The sequence below is a fragment of the Bactrocera neohumeralis genome, chromosome 4, assembly GCF_024586455.1.
Source record: "Bactrocera neohumeralis isolate Rockhampton chromosome 4, APGP_CSIRO_Bneo_wtdbg2-racon-allhic-juicebox.fasta_v2, whole genome shotgun sequence".
Taxonomy (NCBI): Eukaryota; Metazoa; Arthropoda; class Insecta; order Diptera; family Tephritidae; genus Bactrocera; species Bactrocera neohumeralis.
This window is the reverse complement of record NC_065921.1, coordinates 55,999,020-56,020,755: the sequence shown is the minus strand read 5'-3', so window position 1 is coordinate 56,020,755 and position 21,736 is coordinate 55,999,020. Positions and strand designations below refer to the sequence as shown.

General features: G+C 35.1%; 1 pseudogene; it reads right to left on the bottom strand.

Moving 5' to 3' along the window:
- Positions 1-5,307: 5,307 nt before the first annotated feature.
- Positions 5,308-5,510, bottom strand: LOC126757708 (small nucleolar RNA U3; annotated as a pseudogene).
- Between the last annotated feature and the right edge of the window lie 16,226 nt (positions 5,511-21,736).

Here is a 21,736-nt window from a genome sequence, read left to right as displayed (position 1 = left end):
TGCAAAATAACTATATATTAAATTTTGAGAAATGTGAAATTAAAATTAATGAAGAAAAATTTAGTAACAAGACAACAACAACAACTTTTTAGAAAAAAACTCAGTCACAGCAGTTGAGGTCATCATATTTTGTAGGTGCATGTTTGGTATAAATAGTTAGATTTCAACACATTTTTTTAACAGATTTTTAATTTGATATTTTCATTGGTGCTTCATTTAGGTGGCATACTTCAAAAGCATTATTAGGGCAAAGTTTCATACTGCCCATTTTCGCACTGGAACATAGAAATGTTTATGTAGTATTATATACGGAATCTGGTTGAGATTGGTCGAGATATATACATATGTGGAGATTACCACTGTATACTAATTATAATAATTTCTCTTAAATTTTATTTGTACTGTCCATAATAGTTATTCGTACCATACTTCTTAAGTTTGCCATTTTATGTAATTTATCCTAAAACTTAACGAATGTTAGAATCAAAAGCACAAAATTAAAATATTATTCGTCAACGACCAGCAAAGTGCTCACAACGACTCGCTTAGTACCGCATCAGTACCAAATTGGTGTCAGAAGAATAAAATTTTGAATATTTTTACCAAACCCCGCGCTTACTCCAAATGAACGAACATCTTCAACCTGTAGAAAGCGAAACCGCATCTGGCAGCAATGTAATTCCAGTAGGCCCAGCAGCATTTAGACACCACAGAAGCAGTTGGAGCGCCAACTACATTCAACCTGAAAATCAAAGTCTTACGGTCATACATTTAAAGCAGCGAGTAAAGCTGACAGGAAATTTATTTTTGGAAGAAACTCTTCGAGACTATGTATCCAACGCTTACCGGAATTAATAAAATCATCTGTTTTTGCACGCGAAAGTACGGTAGATGTCCAAATTGCAGTTACCGACGCTATTATGGAAACGTTAACCCAGCATCAAATTTGTTCATAATTGGATCACGCCGCCAGTATTTCAGCTCAGACTCAATAAGACACAATTTCTCAACTATCAAATGCGCACACGAGAACGCAGTCGCTCACGCACTAGTCGCAGATTTCATCGACAACATAGTCAATCGACTGAGCGAAGTTCCACCTTACGCAATACGAACGAATGTTGGTACCATAAAACTTTCGGAGACTCCGCCAACCGATGTCGTAGTCAATGTCTACGTCGAGAAAGTACCAACACCCAGCATGATTTACAGAATTTTCAGTCAGCGATGCTGACGTCAATCACCCTAACGCATCAGTAAATCAACTTTTCATCAAGGACCAGTAATCAAACGTAAAAGGGCACAATAGACCCTAGATCGCGGTGCAATACCTCATTAACAATATCAAACGTAAAATATCTCATATACACTGGTGCCGATTACAGTGTTCTTCCAACCAAAAACAAGTTCAATTCTCTTCGTCCAACAAACGTCACGTTATACGCAGCCAACGGAAGAACTGCAAAGCATTTGTTCGTGCCAGCATCCATTGCAGAAGCAGCAAAATTTTACGTCACATCAAGTCTCCATTACAACGTTTAGAAATGCTAGACAAACGCTTTCAAGTTGTTCACGTCGACGTAATTGGACCATTGCCTCTTAACCATGGATTCAAATATTGCCTCACACTCATCGATCGCTTTTCGAGATGGCCCGAAGCGATACTCTTGTCAACATTCAAGCAGAAACAGTATGTAGAGCTTTCTTGAACGAGTGGGTCGGATTATACGGCTCACCTCTGAAGATAATCACGGACCAAGGAACTCAATTCAAATCCAAAATGTTTCAAGAAATGTTCATTATTTATTCAGCATTAGGTCCTCAGCGTGAACGTACATACCGAATGGATTGATAGAAAGGTGGTATCGTTCATTAAAAAACGCCATACTAGCCACCGGAAAGGAATCTTGGGTAGATAATTTAGGACTTACTCCTTTAGGATTACGAAATGCCGTGAGGGAAGACATAAAACCCTTCGCAGCCGAAATGTTATTCGGAACCGCAAGGCGATTACCTGACGAGTTTTTTACTATAAAACCAAACACGCGGAAAAACTCAATTTATTTTGAAAAATTACGACATCATCTTCGAAAAATTCGTCCCGACGAAACTTTATGGCATTCACCAAGTACACCATTCCTCAATAGAAATTTATTTCAATCAACACACGTATATGTACGCAAAGATCGGGTAACTCCTTCTATGACAGAACCATACGATGGACCCTACAAAGTTATTTCAAACAAGTAAGGAAGGGCTAAGTTCGGATGTCACCGAACATTTTATACTCTCGCACGATAAAGTGATAATCGAGATTTCATTATCAGTCATTTACATATTTTTCAAATACCGTATTTGTGTAAAGTTTTATACCACTATCATCATCATTGGTTCCTAATGTATATATTATACAGAGAAGGCATCAGATGGAATTCAAAATAGCGTTATATTGGAAAAAGGCGTGGTTGTGAACCGATTTCATCCATATTTATGTACATGTCATCAGGGTGTTAAGAAAATACAACATACCGAATTTCATTGAAATCGGTGGAGTAGTTCCCGAGATATGGTTTTTGGTCCATAAGTGGGCGAGGCCACGCCCATTTTCAATTTAAAAAAAAAGCCTGAGTGCAGCTTCCTTCTGCCATTTTTTCTGTAAAATTTAGTGTTTCTGACGTTTTTTGTTAGTCGGTTAACGCACTTTTAGTGATTTTCAACATAACCTTTGTATGGGAGGTGGGCGTGGTTATTATCCGATTTCTTCCATTTTTGAACTGTATATGGAAATACCTGAAGAAAACGACTCTGTAGAGTTTGGTTGACATAGCTATAGTAGTTTCCGAGACATATACAAAAAACTTAGTTAGGGCCCCTAATGCGATCCTTTGTGCCAAATTTCATTTTAACATCTTTACTTATCGCTTAGTTATGACACTTTATAGGTTTTCGGTTTCCGCCATTTTGTGGGCGTGGCAGTGGGCCGATTTTGCCCATCTTCGAACTTAACCTTCTTATGGAGCCAAGGAATACGTGTACAAGTTTCATCATGATATCTCAATTTTTACTCAAGTTACAGCTTGCACGGACGGACGGACGGACAGACGGACGGACGGACACGCAGACATCCGGATTTCAACTCTACTTGTCACCCTGATCACTTTGGTATATATAACCCTATATCTGACTCTTTTAGTTTTAGGACTTACAAACAACCGTTATGTGAACAAAACTATAATACTCTCCTTAGCAACTTTGTTGCGAGAGTATAAAAACGACAAATATTTTACAATCGAAATAAAAGGCAAAAACATCGTTATTTCAATCGACCGTCTCAAGTTACAATATAGCAGATGAAGATGTTATTTCTAACCAAACATCAGACACTCTAGATGTATTGCCAGTCAATTCAAAAAAATCTAGAAAGGGGGTAATGTGGAGATCACCACTTTACACTAATTATTATAACACTGGTAAACACTGTTTTTGTCACATGAACTTTTCTATGATTTTTTTATGTTAGTGTACCCTCATTAAAAATATATAACAGTTTTGTTTCTATCACATCCAGTTTTCTTGTGACAGCTACATATTCATTTCTGACCTCATATACGTTTCTTTGTTTACATAACTGCATTTAGTCGACTGTGTAACTATTGTGTTTGCTAAATTATATTTTATTTACATTAGTTAGATATGCCACGAAAGTGTTTGAACAACCCGGACAATTTTTGTTATGTGTTTGGAGAATTAACTTTTACATCTAAGCTTCGAAATTTCACATCACTAATTGAACAGTGCTATTTAGACAATTTTGGTTGAGGAATCAAGACAAATCCTAGGTTCCACATAAATGTTATGTAACGTGTGTTAGGTTTTAGGTTTAGGTTTTAGGTTGGGCTAAACAAGAACCTCGACATTTGTCATTTGCTATACCAATAATTTGGAAGTGATTGTTGTTTTTGTTTGACTCAAACAAAATGTATTACTACCAAATCCAAACACACTATCCAGTATCCAAACTTGTCTTCCGCCAAGAGACCCATCTTATACTCGTATAGTGCCGAACTGTCTGTGCCGATGCCTCCAAATCGATCAAAAAGTGAGAATTCTAGTCCGGAATTTGTTCTCACTCAGCATAATAAGGTATCTGATGATAGTGACTCAAGTTATGAACCGTCAACTTCAAAAGAACCGCACTTATTGACAACGTGATTTAAACGATTTAATGTGTAATTTAAATCTGTCTAAAAAACAGGCTGAGCTTTTGGGGTCTAGATTAAACGCTGTACAAAGATTTCTTATTTTCGACGTAGTGACGATGAAAAAAAAAAAGGTGCGTGGAGTCCCTACGCGCGGACGAAGTTATACTTCTTAGTGATATTCCAAGAAATACATATAATTTTGTATGAAAGAAAACTAGAAAACTTAAATTCATATTTTATAAATTTATTATGCACATAAAATGAAGAATAAAGCAAAGTCTAAATGAAGGAACTTTAACTAGAAAAGTAGTTCTGTCTCTTCGTTGCGGAAGAGAATATGCAGCGTAATCATCTCTCTTTTGTAATCCATCAACACGCGTTGAAGGCCCAGCCAGAAATCATATTTTCATCACTTATCAATATACTTATTACATGTGCGCGCATTGACTTGCATGTTCATACATTCATTTATACTTATGTACATATATTTGCATACATTGCCGAATAATGCACAAGCAAACAAACATACATATGCGTACACATATGAATATGTCACCAACAACAAATTGATCTTCACAAGTCAATATGGCAGCCAAATTGGCAAAGAACAAGTGTAGTAAATTTTACAACAAAAACGATTTCATTCATGAACGCAGGCGCAAATTCCATAAGCGATCTCGCTTCATTCATAAAAACAGAGGCCGTAACATCTCCTTGAGCATGCCTTTGCCAACAAGTCGTCTTTTCGCGACGATGGCAAAAGCTAAAAATCATAAATTGCACAACTTTCTGGTGCTTCTCGCAAAAATCTGCGTTGATATGTATTCACGATCATACGTATACATACATACATATTTACGCATGTTTGTAGGCGAAGCTGCTACAGCGGCAAGGGGTGACAATCGGCGGCCATTACTTTACTTATGCCATAGCTATTGCTACGAATATGGAAATGACAACGAAATAATGCAAATATGCATATTTCTAAAGGTCATTAATTTCCTTGAAGAAATGAAAGGAATGAATGATCCTGAGAAGTATAGTCTTAACTTTTCAACGGCCAACGCAGAGCATTTCAACCAAAAGGAATTTATTCATTAAAATCACCACTCAGAAGTCGTTTTATCCGTTGTAAGGGAACGATTTTCGAAGAAGCATCATTTCTAATATGCCACAAGACAAAATTAGAAATGAACTTCTTAAACCTCACGCTGTCAGATAAAACGATATACTTCGTCATTGCGGGTCGATTTCCAAAAAATGTAAATGAAGACTAACTACAGAAATGATCCTGTAAAGTATAGCCTTAATTTTTCAACGGCCAACGCAGAGTATTTCAACCAAAAGATACGCAAAATAGTTGAGAATTCGCAGAAATGAAAGACAAACGAAAGAAAAAAAAGTATAACTTCAATAATGGTATAATAAGGAAAGAGGTAACAATCGGCGATCCATTGTATATTTCTTTCATGCATAACCAAACCATAATTAGGACAACGCAATACAAGTGTCAATGGTGGTGTTGGTGGTAAGCGCTTGAAAAGTTACGACGAGAACGTAGGTTCGAATCCCAACAGAATTTATTTTTAATTGAATATGTCACCAACCAAAAATTGAAACATTGTTCTACAAAAATGACAGCATAAGCATGGCAACATTGTGTTGTTGGTAGATAAGCCGAGCTGTGCCGAAAAAAACGAACAAACGATCGCCGATTGTCACCGCTTCGCTTGCTGCTCGTACATATTCGCAGACAAGGTTGCGATAGATTCAGGTTGCGCAACCTTGCTCAACCGAACTCGTATAAGAAGTATAACTTCAAAAACCGTACTTTTATGAAAAAAAAATATATATATATAATATGTCCTTGAAAATACATATGCTAAACTCTCATCTGGATTTCTTTCCGGCAAATTTGGGTGCTGTGAGTGACGAACAAGGTGAGTGGTTCCATCAAGATATTTCTTTAATGGAGAAGCGTTGTCATGGGAAATGGAGTGCAGGGATGCTAGCAGACTATTGTTGGAGACTTAAAAGGGACCTACCGGAAGCCAAATATTCAAGAAAATCATAAGTATCTATTAGATATTAGGAAATAATGCTGTAAGTGTGGCTGAATTGTGTACTTTTTACGAAAATATATGTTTTGATGTCACAAGAAACATTTTTTTTCATTGATATATTATTATTTAGTGGCCCTAGTATATTCAAAATTTAATGTAAATTTTCATGTGACAAAAAAATTACAAATTTGGTGACCAGTGTAATTACTCCTAATTTTTATTTGTATTCTACATAATAGTTATTCGTACCATACTTCTTAAGTTTGCCATTTTATGTAATTTATCCTAAAAATTAACGAAATCAAAAGCATAATATTAAAATATAGTTCGTCAACGGCCAGCAAAGTGTTCACAACGATTCGCTTAGTACCGCATCATCACCATAAGCAGCACATATATAACTGATCAGGATGAACATACGATATATAATATATCCATTTTATCTCGCTAAGGTATTTATTTGAAAACTGCGATAGCTCATGGCCCGATTTCATCCATTTCCATTTTTGGTATCAAACTACCGAATAGTAACTCAATCCGAGGGGTTATTTACAGTCGTAAGTCAGAAAAGTGAATTTTTTGTTATTTTTTTAAAAGTACCTTTATTCTATAATTAAAATTGATTTAAATTCTGTCATCATTCGGTGTGGACTGTTTTACAGTTTACGATTGCTTCGAAAATTGATTAAACGCTACTAATTGTTGACTATTGAACAAATGATTTATTTAATCATTGATTACTATAGAATATGAAATTTTCAGAGTTAGTCGCCTATGAACATTAGTTATTAATCAATGACTGTTAGCTATTAAAAACTTAAGCGTCTGTTTTGTATGGACTATGAACTCTTTAGCATTCATTACAATATTGTAATTAACAAAATAATGATTTGCTGACTTTGGACTTAGATATGGAAACAAATTATAAGCTGCATAATTGCATTCACTTGTTTCATACTACAAATTTGTCAACCATGAAAAATGGTAAGTTAAAATTCTAACATGAAAATAAAAATCTAACATACTGTCAAATAAGTACTCGGAAAATCTCATTTTAAATTTCCTCGCTGAGAATATTTCAAGATGTTTTTTCCCAGGTTGACACAACCGTCAGCCACTATTCTGTCAATTTTTATTGCTATGTATCATTTAGTTTGTTTACGGCGTCATTAGGAGCAAGTCAACCTTTTGTGTGCGTTGCGATTTTTACTATGGATAAAAATATTGAACAAAGAGTTTGTTTGAAATTTTGTTTTTCAAACGAAATTTCTTGTTCAAAAACGTTGGAAAGGTTGAAAAAAACATTTGGTGATTCAACCATATCGAAAACTGAAGTTTACGATTGGTATAAATCGTTCAAAGAGAGGCGAGAGGAAGTGAACGATTTGCCACGTTCAGAATGGCCTTCGACTTCTTCAATTGAAGAAAACGTCGACAAAATAAAGGAAATGGTGCTCGAAAATCGTCATTATAGGTTGCGAGAGATAGCCCAAATAATGGACATGTCTCATGAGACCGCATATTTTGGATGATGTTTTGGATATGCGGAAACTCGCAGCGCGATTGGTGCCAAAAGATCTGAATTTTCTTTAAAAAGTGAATTGAAGTAAGCCCACAAAGCGATCATTGCGAACGATTTTTGAACAAATATCATCGAACAACAACCGTACTCTCCAGATATAGCCCCGTGTGACTTTTTCCTGTTTCGGAAACTCAAATTACCACTTCGTGGAACCCGTTTTGATAGCATTAAAGACATCAAAACTAACTCGCAACAAGAAATGAAAGCCATGACGGAATATAGCTTTAAAAAGTGTTTCGATGATTCGATTGTTCGTTAGAAGAAGTGTATTGCCTCAGAAGGGGCCTATTTTGAAGGCGATATAATAAATTTAGATGATTGATAAGTTGTTTGTGTTTTATTTTGAATTTCCGGGTACTTATTTGACAGAATATATATAAATAAAGTTGTATTGACCACCGCTAATACGTCTTGGCGAGCACCGATGCCAAAGCATTAGTCTTAGCGGAATAGTAGGTGATACCGTAACTCAGGAAAGTCCGAAGACAGCTGTCAGTCGCAACGTGAATGTGCTGCGACTTGTGGACGCCACACAGTGGTGCCGCTTCATACAAGCCGCGGCAAAAAATAGAAGGAATCGAGGTAGGGCTTTGAAATTTGGCACACATCTCATATTGCCAAATTAGATGAAAAAAAATTCTGTTAAAATCCGCCCACAACTACGCCCACCTCCCATATAACACAAAAATCAAAAATCATCCTACAGTAACAAAATTTTCTACAGTGTAATATTTTGTAAATATAAGCTTGTCCAGAAAAAATAAAGCAAATCCGCCCACAATTACGCCCACCTCCCATATAATATAATCACAAAAGTTGCAATATTTTCGCTGTTATCACAGCTAGACCGTTAAAAATTGTCAAACGGATTTGAATCAATAAAAATTATTATTTCTCTAAAAATGAAACAAGTCCGCCCACAACTACGCCCACCTCCCATATAACATAACCAATAAATATTCAAACAAGTAAGGAAGGGCTAAGTTCGGGTGTCACCGAACATTTTATACTCTCGCATGGTAAAGTAATAATCGAGATTTCATAATACGTCATTTACATATTTTTCAAATACCGTATTTTTGTAAAGTTTTATTCCGCTATCATCATTGGTTCCTAATGTATATATTATACAGAGAAGGCATCAGATGGAATTCAAAATAGCTTTATATTGGAAAAAGGCGTGGTTGGGAACCGATTTCATCCATATTTATGTACATGTCATCAGGGTGTTAAGAAAATATTATATACCGAATTTCATTAAAATCGGTATAGTAGTTCCTGAGATATGGTTTTTGGTCCATAAGTGGGCGGCGCCACGCCCATTTTCAATTTTTAAAAAAAGCCTGAGTGCAGCTTCCTTCTGCCACTTCTTCCGTTAAATTTAGTGTTTCTGACGTTTTTTGTTAGTCGGTTAACGCACTTTTAGTGATTTTGAACATAACCTTTGTATGGGAGGTGGGCGTGGTTATTATCCGATTTCTTCCATTTTTGAACTGTATATGGAAATGCCTGAAGAAAACGACTGTGTAGAGTTTGGTTGACATAGCTATAGTAGTTTCCGAGATATGTACAAAAAACTTAGTAGGGGCGGGGCCACGCCCACTTTTCCAAAAAAATTACGTCCAAATATGCCCCTCCCTAATGCGATCCTTTGTGCCAAATTTCACTTTAATATCTTTATTTATGGCTTAGTTATGACACTTTATAGGTTTTCGGTTTCCGCCATTTTGTGGGCGTGGCAGTGGGCTGATTTTGCCCATCTTCGAACTTAACCTTCTTATGGAGCCAAGGAATACGTGTACCAAGTTTCATCATGATATCTCAATTTTTACTCAAGTTACAGCTTGCACGGACGGACGGACAGACGGACGGACGGACGGACAGACGGACGGACAGACGGACGGACAGACGGACGGACAGACAGACATCCGGATTTTGACTCTACTCGTCACCCTGATCACTTTGGTATATATAACCCTATATCTGACTCTTTTAGTTTTAGGACTTACAAACAACCGTTATGTGAACAAAACTATAATACTCTATTATATCGGGTGATTTTTTAGCAACATTGTTGCGAGAGTATAAAAATTGCTGGAAAAGCAAAACTGTAGACTACAGCTACATGAATTTTATGTTACAACAACAAATTTAATATAAAAGATACACTTAAGTCACAGCGTATTTGGTAACGTTTGAGTTTACTAGCGACTTGATGGCGAATTGCGTTGGTGGAAGTTCACCTAGAAACCGGAAAGGTTATTGAGTTTAAAAGGAAGAGTTTCCATAGGTTGAAATATATAAAATTTATTATTTAGTAAAACAAATAAAAAAGAGTTCTTGTAGTCAATAGCTTCCGGTTTTTAGTCGTATTATACTAGTCAGTATGATATATAATTTTAACTCAAAAAGTATTATTTAGTAGTAAAAAATCCGAAATATGTTTTTTCTTACAAATCCTTAATATTCAGTAGTCATTAGTCCTAGTTCCTATTAATCAAAAAAATAAATTTAAACTCGCATTAAATAATAGTTAGTAAAATTATTGCAGGCGTTATTGAATATTCAATAGTTGGAGTCAACGGCCAACACATTGACTTAGTGTAGTTACCAAAAGTTATTATTTATGTAGGAGAAAAAAAATAAAATCATATGGAGTCCTTGTTTTGAATAACTAATAATCTTTAGTCAATTTAAACTTGACAGTAGACTAAATAATCTTAAAATCAAAAATTAATTACTATTACCAAACACATGAAATTAGATAAAAATCGAAATCAGTACCACATACATCCTTTTGGTAAAAAAAAAATCGGAACTCGCGGTATATATTTGATTTAAATCAAATTATTACGGAAGCTAATCAATCGCTTTTATTTTTTTTTAGTCAATAGCTAATAAACCTTGGTCATTATATAACAGCCAGTAGGTTACAGTTTTTTGTGACAGTAAATTATATTAAAGTCAAAAATTAGTAATTACACATCTGAAATAGAAAGTCATAGTTATTAGCATGTAATCCTAAATATGAAGTCCTAATTCACTTATGACATAGTCACATAGTTAATACCAAATTATTCGAAATTCATTGAATAATAAAATCATGTGTTAGAAGTTGAAAGCAATATAGATGAATATAAATGGTGTAGTTTTGATTCAAAAGTCATACGTCAAAAGTCAAAATCCAATCATGCGTAGTCAGTACCACTAAACTGCCAGCTTCAGTCTTAGATCAGTAGTAATCAGTAGAGGTTTGAAATCAGTTTCGCATAGATATTACTAAACAAGCAGACTTTTTTAGAATTAATTCTGTAGTCATTAGTCAGGATTCAAAAGATCAATTTAACCCAAAATTAAAATATGCGGCGTGTACATTAGCCAAAAAAAGTTGCATATTTAGCATCAACATTAATCCGAAATCTTCTTGTCTTAATACAGTAATCATCGGTCGAAAATCAGGAATCAATTTCGCTCAAAATACCAAATCATTGGAAATCTTAATTCACTGAATTAGAAAAATTTTCAGATATCAGAAACCAAAAAATAAGTATTATAGTCTAATAGTAATCTGATTTCTTTAGTCTTAATTCCAACTTTTATAGTTCATTCAGTAGTCACCAGTAAGAAATCAAAGCCATGATCCTATAATCAGCTTTAAATACCGGCATCTGTAATCCTAATAACACTCAGTGTTCAGAAATAGGGTTAGTTACTAGAAAAATTAATAAATTAAATTCAATATTAATGTCCTGATCAGGGTACGCTAAGTTTCTAACACCGAGAGGAAAACTTTGGAGACCCTATAAAAAGTTTAACGATCAGCTGGGCGAATTGAGTCGATCTCTCTGTATTCACGAGAACTATTCCTTCAATTTGCTGAGATATCGGTCCAAACATTTTTAATGCAACCATTTCTTCCTAAGAAGCTGCTCGCTTGTCAAACTCATCCATACCAGATCACTATATCACATGGATGCCACAAAACATCGTCCCAAATCAAGTCATTGTCTGGAAAACTTTTTTATTTGAAAAGATATGGCATGTATTATTATGAAAACTATTTTATTCGATCTTTAAATAAATTGTCTTTAAAAGCAACAGTTCAAATTTCAAAGTAATTGCTTAAATTGGACCAATATAGCATATAGTGGCCAAATAAATTTAACGAACAACATCAAGTCCTTGTCTGGAAAGTATTTTATAATAGTTTCAGTGCGACTTACGTCGACGTTTTTCTTGTTTTATTTTAATCAAAATTCCATAAATTTTAAACAATGCGTTGCAAATTTAGTCAGCACTCAATAGCTAATCAGAGACTCGATTGCTCTTCGAATACTAATTTCATTGAAGCTGCTTTCGAATTCAGTTCTCACTCAATAAAATTAAAAATTTAATTGATTTTAACACCCGCCGTGCACTTAGCTACTGTGCAGCAACAATTCAATTGACACTCGCACACATACTCATAAACATAGACAATTGCGGTGTAGTGCTGAGAAATAACGTGGAGAAGCTACCAAAAATTGTCAAACAAGCAATTGTTCTCTTGATATCTGGCTCCTAGTCCCAAAATGCGTTGCTGTGCTTAACAACAGGGTTTCATTGTCGCTGACAAGCAAAAGTCTTTGTGCTGCCAGTGTCGGAGTTAGTGTATGGTGAAGGTGTCGTTGGCTTGTGGCAACTTCTAAATAGAAGCAAAATGCGTACAGAGTACGTGCGCGTTGCGGTTAATGCTAGGAATTGCAAGCTGCACTTGCATACTTTCAAACAAAAATGGGCAAAAAAATATTTACGCAATAAGCAACAGCAACGAAAATGGGGAGCTGAAGTATTTTCCAGCGTTTTGTGTGTCCGTGTGGCGCATATCAGAAGAATTTGCTGCATTGCAAAACAGCAAGTGTGTGAGGCATGAGACGAGAAGCCTCTGTTTGTTTTGAATTTGTGGCAAGTTGCAAGGTGTACATAGTTTTGTGGTGCATACTGTGTACAGAAGATGTAAGTGTTGCACCAACTGATTGGAAGAGTGTACCCAGGCAGTAGAAGGGCTGAAAGACACAAAGTATCAATCATGTTGCAACATTAGCTATTTGATAACGAAAACCATGCAGCATGCTCATAGTAAAGCCGTAAAAAACGTAAGCTTATTTTTTATCAAAATTCCGAAATTTTAAATTGCTGTTACTGTCAACGCATTGTGACACCGACACTTTGTCTGCAACCTAGCGCTAACTACTATACAAAAGTGTCTCCCGACTATATTGCAACATGCCACATGCAATGTCGCAATGCAATACGATTTTTGCTTATTAAAGTGGCAAGGACGCAGATATTGGAATAACTGTGGTGGGTGGTAGGTGCGGCAGCTGCCGAGCTTCTAGTCTGCCACAAACAGGTGCAACAAATGATGTTGCCGCATAATTTAACTCAAACCCACAAGCTTAGAGCAGCAGCAAGCACACAGAGTGCTACTTTACAGCTTTCTTTGAAGGTTGTAATTTTTTGTAACTACACACATACTGGCCCACACGAAACTTGCCACACCACAAAGTAGGGCAATATTATTTTCTATTTATAATCTGCTGGCTCTTGCCGCCATATTACACTCTGAATGCATGTAACTAAAGTGGCAACAGCAGTAAACGAGTACAAATACTCTTATCTGTTGTTGTTGTAGTTTTGCTTTTTACAAACAGCAAGCAATGCGTGACACATCACATCAAATCGCTTGGAATGTATTCATATTATTAAATTCTTATGCAGCTTAGCCCTGTCAGCAGTAATGTTACAAAAGAAAACCAAAAAAAGCAAGCATAAAATGACATTTGAAAATGTCAGCTGTGGCAGTGCCATGAAGTGTAGAAATTTCGAATGTTGTGTAGCTGAGAGTAATTGAAATGAACAACTGAGGACTGGAGGAGACAATTTGAGATGAACAAAAGAGAGGAAGAGTAGTATAGATGGTAATTTTTTGATTAGAACTATATAGTAGTATAACAACAGATCTGGTATAATAGATAGTAGTATGAAATTCGCTCCGTCTTCTCACAGTATTTGTCCTCATTTTTTGACCTCAATTGTTTTAGCTCAAATCTTGCTTAGTCTCAAATCCACCGATTTATATTACCTTGTCCCGAATGCGCTTCAATTTTATGTTTGATATACCATTAACAGGGTATATAAGTTTGCGACGAAACGTATAACCCTGGGACCCTGGGACATCTTAAGACCTTAAAGTGTTATACAAGTATGTATACAGCTAGAAGTCCGAAAAAACGAAATTTTCAGATTTTTTTTTTGAGAAAACTTTTAAAGTTATTGATCCAACAATTTTTTACATACACATATTAGGGTATTTTTTAGCTGTAATTAAGACTTAGTATTGACTATGTAAACTGATGCTGAGCAACACCAAAAGCTCCGTCAGGATCGAGAAGGACCTCCCCGAACCGTTCGATACCAAACGAGATTTCAGACAAGGCGACCGCCTATCGTGCGACTTCTTCAACCTGTTACTGGAGATAATAATTCGAAATGCCGAACTTAATCGAGCAGGTACAATCTTTTACAAGAGTGTACAGCTGCTGGCTTATGCCGATGATATCGATATCATCAGCCTCAACACCCAGACTGGACAAGGAAGCAAGGGAAATGGGTCTGGCAGTGAACGAGGGCAAGACGAAATATCTCTTGTCATCAAACAGTCATCGCACTCGCGACTTGGCTCTCACGTCACTGCTGACAGTCATAACTTTGAAGTCGTAGATAATTTCGTCTATCTTGGAACCAGCATCAACACCAACAACAATGTCAACCTGGAAATCCAACGCAGGATAAATCTTGCCAACTGGTGCTATTTCGGACTGAGTAGGCAATTGAGAATTAAAGTCCTCTCTCGACGAACAAAAACCAATATATGTCACTCATAATTCCCGTCCTGCTATATGGTGCAGAGGCTTGGACGATGACAACAACTGATGAGTCGACGTTGCGAGTTTTCGAGAGAAAAGTTCGGCGAAAGATTTACGGTCCTTTGCGCGTTGGCCACGGCGAATATCGCATTTGATGGAACGATGAGCTGTATGGGATATATGACGACATTGACATAGTTCAGCGAATTAAAAGACAGCGGCTACGCTGGCTAGGTCATGTTGGCCGAATGGACGAAAACGCTCCAGCAGTACCCTCCGAAAGCAGAGGAAGAGGATCTTCTGAAATTAAAAAACCAAACAGATTTCGTTTAAGTAATTTTATATCTAGTAAGTAATCGAAGGAAGAGCGAATTTTTGACAAAATGGCGGTTTCTCTTAAATAATCGATTTTTGACCAAATTTCGGCCTTAAATTGCTTACAAAAAAATATTTATGGGAGAGAAACTTTCATAATTACTAAGCGATATATTTAGGAAGCTCGTGATAAAATTAGAGGCTAATGCGTTTTGTAGTTTCGAATTATGTTGGTCAACGATTCTGAAAACATAATTTTGAGAAAAACGCGTTTAAAGTTTGGAATGCACTTCCAAGCACTCTGAAACGCCTTTTCAAATTTAAGTGTAGCGTGGAAAATATTCGTCGAAACGAAATATATGTACGTTAAGAAAATAAAATAAACAAAATCGATTTTTTGAATATTCTAATTGTATATAACTCTTGAAAACTTATATGTGTCCAGGTCCCATTTTTCTACTGAAGAATAACGTTTTTCCAATTTTCTTTCCGTTTTGAAGCATGTCAATTATGTTGTTGTCCGCTTTGGGGGAACGACTATACTTGTAGTATGCAGCGTATTATGCCTTCGTTCATATCTCCGCTTCGCTTCGTAGAGCAAGACGTTCGGTGTGGTCAACTTTATAATCTTACGTTTCTGTTGTGTCGATCCTTCGATGTTCACCGTCGGCCTGCTAAGTTGGAAATTTAGTTCAGACGCTTTTTCCTCAGCGTGTTTGATTTGTACCCAGTACGTAAGTTTGGAATTAAGGTTTTCACTCAGATAGTTGACAACGTTTTGTGTCCTGATGACTGTTATAGTCCGAATATGATTCTCTCTTAGCAATACTAACCCGATTTTTCAGTGGCAAGTGTAAGACTTCGCACGTAAAGTCACATTTGTGCTCTGTCATCACCTGGTTTAATTTCCTCTTTGCGTCTTCAGTGCGGTAATTATCGCAGCGGTGTCGCCTGCGTGTGTTTAGTTGGGCGTATTAAGGCTTAATATGACTTCATTAGTGAAATTCTAGAGGCATATATCGATAATTGAACCCTGCGCAGCTCCTGACGTTCGCTTAAAGTGTCGTTGTCCCTCGAAAATTTTATACAGCTAGATTCTATGTTTCAAGTGGCTCCTCACCATTTGGCTGAAATGTGTTGGTATTTTATAGTTTTCTTCTGATAACATGTCCGCTCGTTGCATCCTCTGTGCGCTTTTCTTATACTCCTCACGACATTCTCAATTGCGCCCAGCGTTGGTTTATCGGGTCTGAAACCGCATTGTCTTGGTGATAAGCCGCATGCCCTAGTGATTGCTTCTTCTACTCTTAGTTTCAGCAATAATTCGAAAAGCTTACCGTCTGTCTAGATTTCCTTATCTTTTACTAATCAAAACGAGCCTTTTTTTTTCCAAATTTCTGGGAATATGCCTGCTGTAAGATCGGTATTAAACATTTCTAGTAGCACCTTTGGACGGTTTTTGGCTATTAGCTTTAGTACCTCTGTTGGTATGCTAAGCGTTCCAGGTGATTTGTTTTCTTTTAGTTTCCTTCGATGGTAAAATGCGCTGCATTGTTGGAGGATTCCGTTGGTCCTGATTTCAGCTCTTGTGCGAAAAACATGTTTACTATCTCAGAAAAAGTTACTAGATGAAATATATGCTATAGTTGTCCTACTATAGCATATAGCTGTCAAACAGATCTAACAAAATGAAGTTAAAGGCCTTTTTATGTTAGCAGGAATTCAGCTGTGTGTAAAAAAGGTATTTTTTTCAGTATATCTACTTGTTTATAAATATTGTTGGTTCCAAAATTGATTTTCTTTTTCAACACAACATACATATTTATGTTCAAACTTATTTCTAAATGTTTTTCCCAAGGGTCATAAATTTTCTCCAATAAAATATATGTATTTTTTTTTAAGTTTTTGCACGTACAATTTATCGCCACCAAAAATCATGTCCAAAAATTATTTATCGCCCTCGTGAAATTATTTATTTATTATTTACTCTTTTAAGATTTCTTAAACCAAAACTACTTACGTCATAAAATTGACTTTTTCGAGAATTTAGCCAGTCTTATAATTTCATTGTCTCAAACGTGTTTTTGTCCAAAAAGAAGCAGAACTTTTTAAATATAATTGTTTCTGTTGGCGCCACCTATTGGTGGGTATATGAAATAAAAAGTTTGATCTCTTGTTGACATTTCGTAAAAATTTTAAGACAATTGGAAGACTACAATCGCTGTTATCGATCAAAAAGTGAAAGCAGCTTTTGGCAAATATTAAATTTTGTTTTAAACTTGGGAAAACGTTTACTGAAACATTTCAGATGATGAAAAAAGTTTATGGTGATCACTGTCTATTTCGTAGTAATGTGCATGAGTGTTGTAAGCGATTCCAAGAAGGTCGTGAGGACCTCTGTGACGATCAGAAGTCGGTCGTCTTCAGAAGTCAAAAATAAATACAATGCTGATTTGTTTTTACGATTCCGAGGGTATTGTACACCGAAAGTTCGTCCCACCTGGCCAAGCGATTAATGCTGTGTTTTACCTTGATGTTATGAAGTGTCTTTTGTCACGCATTTGTCATGCTCGACCACAATTCCGTGAGGCAGGGTCCTGGCGCCTGTTGTACGATAATGCGTCGTGTCATCGGTCGACGCTTGTCACTGATTTTTTGACAAAAAGCTCCATATTAACCATTACCTATTTGGACAACTTCATTTGCCCATGAAAGGACACTGCCTTCAGGACATTTCAACTATCCAAAAGGCGACGACCGATATTCTCAAGAGATTCCGATGACCTTAAACACTCATTTGAAATGCTAATTGACCGGGCTGAACGCTGTATCGAAGCACAAGGAAACTACTTTGAATAAAAGAATAAAACTTTTGAAAAATATTAATTTTTTGTTGTTTTTTTAACAGTCCTGTTTCTTTTGCGACAGACCTTGTATATCTTTGATTATTCTTTAACAGAAAAAATCTTCTTTAGTTCGAGAAAGTAATTATTAAAAGTACTTATTAGTGATTTTTCCCATTGGGCTTTACTGTATCATTTTCTCTTTTCCAACAACAGCAACTCTACTCTAAGTAAAATATATTTTTTGCTTTTTAAATAATATATATTTGATTATCATTGCTGCCTTGTTCGAGCTTTAAATTTTGATTTTAGTTGGCGCGTGTTCGTGAGGAATTTCTTGACTTTCTACTTTGTATTCGATGTGCAGCAAACATACTCCACTTTTTAGACCTTTGTGCCGCCTACTTTCAAAACTTTTATTTTCCCTATTCCGCATTTATTTATTTCTTAACTTCTTTGTATGCCAAAGTTCGCCAAATATTTTCTTATTCTCCCCTATGTACACAATAATTCAAAATTTAGCAGTATATGAAACATTCTGTGGCGCAAATAATTTAAATTCCCTTTGGATTTGATTAAATTTTTCGCAATGCATGGCACGACTGGTACTGTCACGCTTATCCCAATAAAACACCAAAGTACAGGCGTAAGAAATCACATACTATATAACAACTTTCTCCGTATTGTCATTTTAATAAATATTATTTTTTTCACTGCTGCAGCTCAGTCGTATGGTATTTCACTTGTTCAGTAAAAGGGTTTTCCATTGGTACGTTTCTTCTTACCAAAATAAAATTTTAGTACATATGTGCCACTTGTTCAGTTGTATTGTTTAAAGTCTGTGACTCTTGTTTTTTTTTTTTAGTAGTTAGGGGTTATATACTTGTGAATCTGCTTTCAATGTTAGTCAGGAACTTTCTTCAAAACGGCTGATAGACTTCAATGACCTCTGAAGAAAAATTTGTCAGGTAAGATTTTACTTCATGTTTATTTTTGCGTTTGAGATAAATGTAGATGAAACTTGGTATGCGCGTTCCGCTGCTACGCCCAATTATTGCTTTATTTGACGATAGAGAACAGCTTCTTTTAGTACCAAAATTAGAGAGTTCTTCTGAAAAACATCAAGCTAAAGCCATTGTTTGATTTGTATCATCCAACATTGACCTCAAAAAAGAATCTTTAAGTTCTTACCAATGGAGGGGGAAAATAAAGATCTTTGTTTGAGTGAGAATATATTAATTCTAATTTTATTTTGATGTTTTCATTATATACTATATAAAATAACTAAATATATGTGTATGTGTATATGTTTGTATGTATTGTATATATTATTTATGATGCTTGATATGGGGTTGTTTTCAATGTTATCTCATCTGTAAATTTATGACTAGTGTCCCCATGCATTTTTATTTTTGTTCGATGCGCATTGCATGTAAATGCATATATGCATAATGTTTATGTATATATGCCGCCACCTTGTATACTTAACCTTGGTTCGAAAGCTCTAAGAGAATATGAAAAAGTAGACGCGACAAGTTCCAAGGCATCCATAAGCAAGTTGTTGCATAAGTTGTTCATCTTTTATGATATTTGTGTGAAGAAACAGTCATGTTATTACTCTTTGATGAAGAAGTTGATTCCAAAACCAAGACAAAAATGATTAATAATTTAATCAGAGACGAAAGTTCAGATTACGCCAAACGCTATGTCCCATCGAAGGCGGAAATTACGCAAAATTTGTTAAGTAAGCTCAATATTTTCTTGTTTCTTTTTCCAAATTTTCGTGGCCTAGTTTTTGCTTATTAAACTGTTTTTTTTTTAATGAACGCTGAGTTATTTTGTGACTCAAAGAAACAAACAATTTCTAACTCGACTGCAGATCGACGACAGTTTTCTTCAGGAAAATGTATCTTGTTGAGATAACAATCCTGCTTTTTTGGAAGTTAGAAGACAAATAAGTCGTAAATTACACTGCTGAAAGAGCCGTTAAAATAATGCAAGATTTTAATCGATTTATCACGGCTGAAGAAGACCAAGAGTTTTTGTTGCGTTATGTTCAGGAACATAGAAAGCTTTATCCAGGCTGTAAAAAAACTGCGTTAAAGGGAAGCTACCCTAATGAATTATTATTATAATTTGTGTTTAAATTAGAGTTTATGTTAATCATATTTTATTTTTACTGCTATTTACTTCATTTATTGCATTTCAGTTAGTTTTGGATCAAAGCAAAATGTCAGACCAAAACCCCATTCTTTATTAAACTTTAAATCTCGGTCGGCACGCGTTGCAATCATGCTAAAAATATGAAATCTCATACTTAAGTACGTTTTAGCATTTATAAAAAAGTAGAGGGTGTGCGTTTCAAAATTCTAAAAAAAAAAATGTTATCCGTATAAGGGACACTTCTATAAAAACTTATATCTGCCCAAAAAATATAACATTGACTATAGTAGAGATGATAGTACCAATAACGAGAATTAAAATATTCATAAATAGAGAATCTTGAGCATTAGGCTTCAGAAATTTAAGAACGGTTCGATCAATTTTAGTGAGATTGCCCTAAACAATATACTAATTTTTCTTTATCAGTTATAATAAGTTTCATCTTGTTTGATATAATTCATTAACACAGGGACTTAGTATATACATAAATATATCTATTAGAAAAATTAACAAGTTTCATAAATCCTTATATATATTATGTAGATAATAATATGGTTGATAATGCGATCAAACCAGCATCAAACCGTTCGTGCACCTATAATAATTAGAATTAGATTATGTGTGGGTAATCCATCGTGATTTGATTTTATAAAGTAGAGAGTAGGCAGCTATTTAGTAGTAAGTAAGTTTCTTATATTTGGTGTTAAATTGAAATTTATTTCGATCAAAAAATATGATATAGACTATAAAAATGATGATAGTGATAAAAATATAGCTTCAAAATGCCCATAAAGCGAGAATATTGAGCCCTACACTTCAGAAACTAGAGCACGGCTCGATAGATTTTGGTGGTTGGACGATTAAGTTAATAATTAAGTTTTATTTGGTGTTAAATTTAAATATATTTTTATAAATGGTGCTCTGACGGATATGTCTGATCAAAGATTAGTCTAGAGCAGGCATTAGATTAATACTGAATACATAAAATCTTAATTTTTTTTGATGTATAAAAGTATAATAATTTCTACTACATATTGCAACAAAATAGATAAAAACATTCTTAAAACGAGAATATTGAGCATTAGACTGTAGAGATGCGAAAACAGGACTATCGCTTTTCTTGGTATTTTATATGCATAATCTTTATTTGACTTATATTTACAAAGAAGATATAAATACCGCTTAAGTTGCTAGTAACGTAGTCAACTTGAAATATATTTCGTTATGTGTACTATTCGAGCATAAGGTGTGTATAGTTTTGCAATACAAGAATATTTAAGAACTCGAGAATGAATCAATCGTTTTTAGAAAAAATTTTGTTGGCAAAGATCACGTGTGGATCATATTTATTTGGTGGCGAGGTAAGTAAATTGTATTGTAGGCTCATTTCTCTCTAGTAGCTTACAACCGATATATACCATCCAGTGCCATCTATCTATATACATATGTATAACTGCATTACATTTTTTGAGCAATCATCACGAAAATTACAGCTTCTACTGCCGTTGATCAACATATCTTTTTACTCAAAATGTATTGACCGTTATCGCTGAACATCAAACGTATTTGTATTTTATAAGTCACATTCTTAAATTTGTTTCATATATTTGTTAGTAAATTCACTTGGTATTTGCACTTTTAATGTACATATGTATATTTT